General features: G+C 46.4%; 1 non-coding gene across 1 annotated transcript; it reads right to left on the bottom strand.

The window, feature by feature from the left end:
- Positions 1-3490: 3490 nt before the first annotated feature.
- On the bottom strand, positions 3491-3561 carry trnag-gcc (transfer RNA glycine (anticodon GCC)). The gene has a single exon. It is a non-coding gene; the product is annotated as a tRNA-Gly (tRNA).
- Positions 3562-7813: the final 4252 nt, after the last annotated feature.

The raw sequence follows: 7813 nt of genomic DNA, 5'->3' as shown, positions 1-7813 counted from the left end.
TTGTGGGAGCGAAACCCACGCAAACACAGGGAGAATGTGTAAACTCCACATGGACAGTGACCCAGAGCCGGGATTGAACCTGGGACCTCGGCGCGTGAGGTTGCAGGGCTAACCCACTACGCTACTGTGCTGCCCCAGGTTTATATTTTTAATTAACGGAACATACTGAAAAGATTTACAAGTCAGCAGATGACCAGAAGCTTTCAGTCAGAATTAGATTATAGGAATTAACCTGAGATTGAAACCAGGTGTTAGAGTGGCACCACTCGCACTGAGCCAGGAGCTGACTTTCCAAACATCTGGATATGATTACTTCTGTTAATTCCTACCCAAATAATTTAAAATATGAATAATTTCACACAATTGCTTCAGAACTAGAATTTTTGAGTATCCAATCATCTGCAACTTTTTTGGGTTATGTAATTCTTCCGTTAGCTGCTGGTGCTTTCAATGAAGTTGACTCCAAATCCTGCAGTTTAACCTCTTATTTTATACAGCATGTCAGAGATTAGACAATGTTACTATGAATACAACCTAGGATTGAGTTTAAAATATCCTTTCAAGACTAGAACGCACTTGTGTGCTAAAGTTATGAACGATGTTACAATCCTGCCGTGTTGCTGGAATCTTATTTGCCTCCTCTTGGCACCATCTAGAGGTGAAGATAGAAAGATCAAACCTGCAGACATGTTTGTGAGTACAGTAGATGTTGGCATATAAGTCTACCCTTTGAAGCCCCCAAGAATATTTCCCAAAACAGGATTAATTTATGCTCTAAGTATACACTGTGAAGTGTCAGTGTGGATGTGGGAGTAGGGTGGTCACCATTTTGAAATGTGAAAAAAGCAACGTAACACCAATATATAATAAGTTAATCTGATACTATCTGTTGAATAAATTAATTCTAAAAAATACCTTTAACCACAATGTAAAGTTTGAAAATCTATAAAGTTTATTGTCTTTGACATTGGACACAATATGTTCATCTAATTCATCCTGAGTCTCTTTGGCTATGGCATCACCTTAAGGATCGCCACATGACATTCATTGAAAGTACAATCACTAAGTCCCCCACCATCAACATCCTGGAGTTACCATTGACTAAATCTGAACTGGACTAGCCGCATATACACTGTGGCTACAAGAGCAGGCCATCCATTCATTGCGGGCATCCATTTTGTATTCTGGAAGTGGCCATCCGAGATGGCTACATAACTCATCTCCTAACCCCCCCAAAGCCTGCCCACCATCTACTAGACACAAAGCAGGAATGTGATGGAGTACTCTCTACTTGCCTGGATGAGTGCAGCCCCAACAACACTCAAGACGCTGGACACCATCTGGGACAAAGCAGCCTGATCTGTACCTCTCTCGCAAACATGAACTCCTACCACTGATGAACAGTGGCAGCAGTGTGTACGGTCCACAAGGTGTATTGAAGCAACTCACCAAAGTTCCATAGACAGCACCTTCCAAACCCACAGTCACTACTACCTAGAAGGACAAGTGCAGACACATGGGAACACCAATATCTGGACGTTCGCCTCCAAGTCACTCACCATCCTGATTTGGAAATATATCACCATTCCTTCAGTATCACTAGGTCAAAATAGGGATCTTCCTCCCTAACAGCACAGAGCGTGTACGTACACCACAGGTACTGCAGCCACATCCCCGTAAATAAATTAAGGAAAAATCCCACTCTGGATCAGCTGCGGCACTTTCAGTTTCGGAATCTCTGTACAAAAAAATCACCTTCCTCTCCATTCATTGAATTGGACAGTCCACAATTTTTGAATGATCTGATAACAATTTGTACATGAGAGACATCCTTTGATTTGATGACAAAACCACACAAATCATCAAGCAAGGAACTCATATTTCTCCACTCACTGTGAAGTTTTTTTTCGACATCAACCATCCGCCTATTCGATTCAACATAACCATCTTGAATGGCTCTTTGAGATCACATTCAAAAGTTGAATTACAGATATTAAACTTCCTGGTATAACTGTAATATGGATGATATTTCTTTGCAGACACCTCTTGCTTGCATCGGTTATATGGGATCGGAACTTGTCCCATCAGCTGCATTCTTTAGGTATGAGATGCCTATTTCACACATTAGCAATCCATAACCTCACTCCATCCAACTGTTTCATGGACATGCACAAGAACTCCTACAGGGATCTTGATTTACAGCATGGTTTTACATTTGAAAATTACCATTGATGTCATGTCATTTCAACCGCCATGCAGAACAGTACCACTGTGAATCTTGTCTTGTCATCCTGTGGCTTTCATTAAAACTGTTTTTGAACCTTTCTGCTCTACAGTTCAGTTGCTGGGCATTTCTGAAGTTCATGGACGTTTCATCCATGTTACTGATGAGGCAGGGCAGCATGGTGGCGCAGTGATTGGCACTGCTGTCTCATGGCGCCGAGGACCCGGGTTCGATCCCGGCACCGGATCACTGTTTGTGTGGAGCTTGCACATTCTCCACATCTCTTCATGGGTCTCACCCACACAACCCAAAGATGTGCAGGGTAGGTGGATTGGCCACGCTAAATGGAGGGCTGGTTTAGCTCAGTGGGCTAGACAGCTGGTTTGTGATGCAGAAAAGGCCAGCACTGTGGGTTCAATTCCCGTACCAGCTGAGAATTCTGAATTCTCCCTCTGTGTACCCGAACAGATGCCGGAATGTGGCGATTAGGGGCTTTTCACAGTAACTTCATTGCAGTGTTAATGTAATCCTTCTTGTGACAATAAAGATTATGATTATTATTAAATTGCCCTCAATTGGAAATTGCTTTTTTAAATGTTGCTGATAATGGGTACTCGTATTCTTGCCACTACCTGATGATGAACTCCTGGAAAGTGGTAACTTTGGCGTTCAGGTCTTTTGGTCATCTCTGAACGATCCTGGTCTTATGCTGCAACACGAAACATTAAGCGACTGGATTCAGCTTCCAGACGGGACTGAAACTGAAGCGTTGGATTCAGTCTTTGATTTGCATTGCATTTCTAGTGACGATGAAACCATTCTAATGATTTTCAAGGACCCATTTCAATACGTGCTCCTCAGAATCAGGCCAGTGGCTGGTCCCTATGCTCACGATGCATTTTCATAGATTATCATAGAATTTACAGTGCAGAAGGAGGCCATTCAGCCCATCGAGTCTGCACTGGCTCTTGGAAAGAGCACCCTACCCAAGGTCAACACCTATCCCCATAACCCAGTAACCCCACCCAACACTAAGGGCAATTTTGGACACTAAGGACAATTTATCATGACCAATCCACCTAACCTGCACATCTTTGGACTGTGGGAGGAAACCGGAGCACCCGGAGGAAACCCAGTCACACACGGGGAGGATGTACAGACTCCGCACAGACAGTGACCCAAGCCGGAATCGAACCTGGGACCCTGGAGCTGTGAAGCAATTGTGCTATCCACAATGCTACCGTGCTGCCCAACACCAGCCGATCTTGCATTGGCCGGGAATCGAACCCGGGCCTCCCGCGTGGCAGGCGAGAATTCTACCACTGAACCACCAATGCTACTCCATTTTATCTTGGGCATCTTCTTCAGGGTGGATTCTTTTTCCTCACACCAGATTTTCACAAACACTGAATTCTCTCTCTGTAACATAGTTATTTTAAAAAAAAAATTTAGAGTGCCCAATTCATTTTTTCCAATTAAGGGACAATTTAGTGTGGCCAATCCACCTTCCCTGCACATCTATGAGTTGTGGGAGTGAAACCCATGCAGACACAGGGAGAATGTACAAACTCCACACGGACAGTGACCGAGAGCCGGGATTCGAAACCGGGTCCTCAGCGCCGTAGTCCCAGTGCTAACTATGTGCCGCCCTGGAACACAGTTACTTGGTGAGTTAGCAAAGGTTATAACTTTAAGCTTGAAACCAGTTTCACACTTCATTCATTTTGTTGGAATACATTTTCTCTTCATTTGTCACACAGTGTCTGCTCTGTGTAGGCTTGTCTTAAACTCTTGCATGTCTTCACAATAGAGCTCGTATTACCTGCTCAATCTCTTGCAGTCAGTTATCAGGTGAGTAAACCATTAATTTGTGCAGTGAAAAATTGAGGCAGACCACTAATGCAAATATTGTGTTGTGGTTGTAAAGAGGGATGGGCTTTACACTGAATATATTCAAAAACACCTTGGCCCTGATTCTCCAATCCTGCAGCCAAGTTCAGATGCCGGTGTGAAAAGTAGCGCGAGCTACTCCGGCATCATTGGGCTTCACCTGGCAGCTCTCCACCCCTTCCCAGGGGGCTAGTACGGCGGCGGAGTGGTGTCCGCAGCTCCGGCGGCCAAAAGCGCATGCGTGCCACGGTCGGCGCAAGTTTGCGCATGCGCGCCACGGCAGGCGCGAGTTCGCGCATGTGCACCACGGCCGACGCGAGTTCACGCATGCGTGCCACGGTCGGCGCGATTTCACGCATGTGCGCCATGGTCAGCGTGAGTTCGTGCATGCGTGCCACAGTTGGCACGATTTCACGCATGTGCGCCACGGCCGGCGAAAGTTCGCGCATGCGCGCCACGGCCGGCGCGAGTTCGCGCATGTGCGCCACGGGCGGATTGATTTTGCGCATGCGCAAGTTCACGCATGCACGCCACGGCTGGCGCGAGTTCGCGCATGCGTGACATGGTCGCCGCGATTTCGCGCATGCGTGACACGGTCGCCGTGATTTCGCGCATGCATGCCATGGCCGGTGCCTGTTCGCGCATGTGCGCCACGGCCGGCGCGAGTTCGCGCATGCGCGCCACGGCCGGCGCAAGTTCGCGCATGTGCGCCACGGGCGGATTGATTTTGCGCATGCACGCCATGGCCTGCGTGAGTTCACGCATGCACGCCATGGCTGGCGCGAGTTCGCGCATGCGTGACACGGTCGCCACGATTTCGCGCATGCGTGACACGGTCGCCGCGATTTCGCGCATGCGTGCCACGGCCGGTGCGTGTTCGCGCATGTGCGCCACGGTCGGCACGAGTTCGCACATGTGCACCAAGGCCAGCGCAATTTCGCCCATGCATGCCACGGCCGGCGGGATTCTCTGTTTCTGAGACTGTGTTGTCGCCAACGCAGAATCCGTGGACATTTACGTCAGAAAAACTGGCGCCGCACCTGGACTGATTCTGCTGCCATTGAGGGGCTAGCACAAAATCGATTCCAATGAAAAACAGTGCAGGATTGGCCAGGTCCATGATTGATACTGGAGAGGCTGACAAGCTGCGGCCACACACACTCATTCCAGGCAAAAAGTTGGCACTGGTTGTGCTGGAGCATGCCCATACAGCTGAAGGGTCGGCTGGGGCCAGAGGGCAGGCAGGGGGTGCCCTCCCGGCCCTGGCAGAAGCCACTCGGCCAGCGGCACAACTGTCAGCAAACTATGGCAACGTTGGGCACCTTCCGTACCCCATCTCTGTCTCTCAGTAGCCGTCACGCCGGTTTCATGATTTTTAAAAGCACAAGTGAACTACGCTGTCGGGAACTTGGTCCATTGGAAGTGGAAACCCCTGAAAATAGCGGGTTGGGCCCGCTAATGATATGCAAACGGTGTTTACTGTACGTGCATTTCGGAATGCATTGATGCCGCTGTCGAGGTGCTGGGCATTGCAATTTAGTGTCAAGTCGGGGCCTGCTGTGATTTCAGCGTCGGAGCCGATTCTCTGCCCAATTGCCTTTCCTGAGTTTGGTGTTGGCTAACGGCGAAATGCGCCCATGATATCTGCATTGTCTCTAAATCCCCTACCATAAGCATCCATGATCAGAAACTGAACTGGACCAGTCATATAAATACTGTGACTACAAGAACAAATTAGAAGCTTGGAATTCTGCAGCAAGTAACTCACCTCTTGAATCCCCAAATCCGTCATCCACAAGGCACAAGTCAGGAGTGTGATAGAATACCCTCCACTTGAGTATTGTTAAAGTTCTTTGTCTTCCACTCATTAGGATATTCACAAGGACACAATGTAAGGGAAGTCAACAAATATATACTGGATGGGAAGAGAGTGCTGATTAATTGGCAAGCAGATTTTGATTGGTAGAAGCGTTGCCATGGAGAATAGACGAGTTGATGGTGACTGACAGTTAATGGCTGTCACTTAATTGCACCATCTGGTGATCGTTTCCAAAACAATTTAGGCACCGGTGTGGGAGGCTATCCACTTGCTTCTACTTGGATAGAACAAGATGGATTACTTGGTTCTTAATGGATTACTTTTTTCTACTTGGATAGAAATAGTTGGATGTCACTTATTTATTTATTTTATTTAGTTATATTTTTTTAAATTTAGAGTACCCAATTCATTTTTTCAAATTAAGGGGCAATTTACCGTGGTCAATCCAGCTAACCTGGACATCTTTGGGTTGTGGGGTGAAACCACGCAGACACGGGAAGAATGTGCAAACTCCACACGGACAGTGACCCAGGGCCAGGATCGAACCTGGGACCTCAGCGCCGTGAGGCAGCAGTGCTAACCACTGCACCACCGTGCTGCGCTGGATGTCACTTATAAGTGATAGCCATTCAATGGTTCATTCCTCAGGACGGTTCCTTGACCAATCAAGCTGCCTGGTTTAAATTTTCAATGCTTGGCAGTTAACTGTCAGTCGCCATTAAATGGTGCATTGTCTATGGCATTGCCTCTGTCAATCAGTGTCCACTTGCCAATTAATCAGTACTGTCTTCTCATACAGTATAAATTTGTTGATTTCCCTTGCATTGTATTCTTGTGAATGTCCTGATGAGTGCAAGATGAAAAGCTTTGACAAAAACATGACTTTTATTCAGCAATACTCAAGTTCGGTATTCTCCATTTGCCTGGATGAGTACAGCTTCAACAACACTCAAGACGCTTGATACCATCCAAGTAAAAGCAACACGCTTGAATAACACCCCATCTATCACCTTAACCATTCTCTCCCTCCACTATCAGTGAACGGTTCCATCTACAAGCTGCACTGACAAGGCTTCTTTAACATTACCTTCTAAGCCTGTGACCTATAATGATGACAGGTGCATGGGAACCCCACTACTGTTGAATTCTCTAAGTCACACACCATCCTGACTTGGGAATATATTGCCAGACCTTCAGTGGTGCTAGGTCAACATCCTGAATCTCCCTATCTAATGACTTCCAGAGTACCGACACCACATAGACTGCAATAGTTCAAAAAGATGGTTCACTGCCATCTTCTCTTAGGGATGGGCAATAAACGCTGAACCTGTCAGCAAAGCCCACATGCTGTGAATGAATAAAACTGTCAGGAAAATTCTCCCATAGTTCAGTCATAACTGGCACAAAGGAAGATGGTTGTGGGTGTTGATGAACAATCATTTCCACTACAGGAAATTGATACTGTTGTCACCAAGACAGAAAATACAATGTCATCCAGAATAAAGTTTTTCTCAATAGTGTCAGGCACCTGGCTAATTGAAAAAGGTGAGGACCTTTCGAGCAATGGAGAAATATTCTGTCATGTGTACTCTTGAGCTATGCATTTAATCACATTTACATTTTGTGTTAAAAGTGTAATTTTCCTCTTTTCCATCTATTTCTATCCAAGGAGAATCAAGTGGACAGCCTCCCACATCTAAATTGTTCTGTAAATGATCACCAGATGGTGCAAATGAGCAATCTAGACTAACTTGTTGTCCAGTTCTCCTGTACAACTTCTAGATGATGCACCGTACCTACCTCTAATATCACAATCACAATCAGGAGCTTGACATGGGAAATGGAAATCCCATATGCCCACTACCTAATGCAAAATATAA

Source organism: Scyliorhinus torazame, chromosome 3, assembly GCF_047496885.1.
Source record: "Scyliorhinus torazame isolate Kashiwa2021f chromosome 3, sScyTor2.1, whole genome shotgun sequence".
In the NCBI taxonomy this organism is placed as follows: domain Eukaryota; kingdom Metazoa; phylum Chordata; class Chondrichthyes; order Carcharhiniformes; family Scyliorhinidae; genus Scyliorhinus; species Scyliorhinus torazame.
The sequence above is the reverse complement of the archived record's forward strand: the minus strand, read 5'-3'. Positions and strand labels throughout refer to the sequence as shown.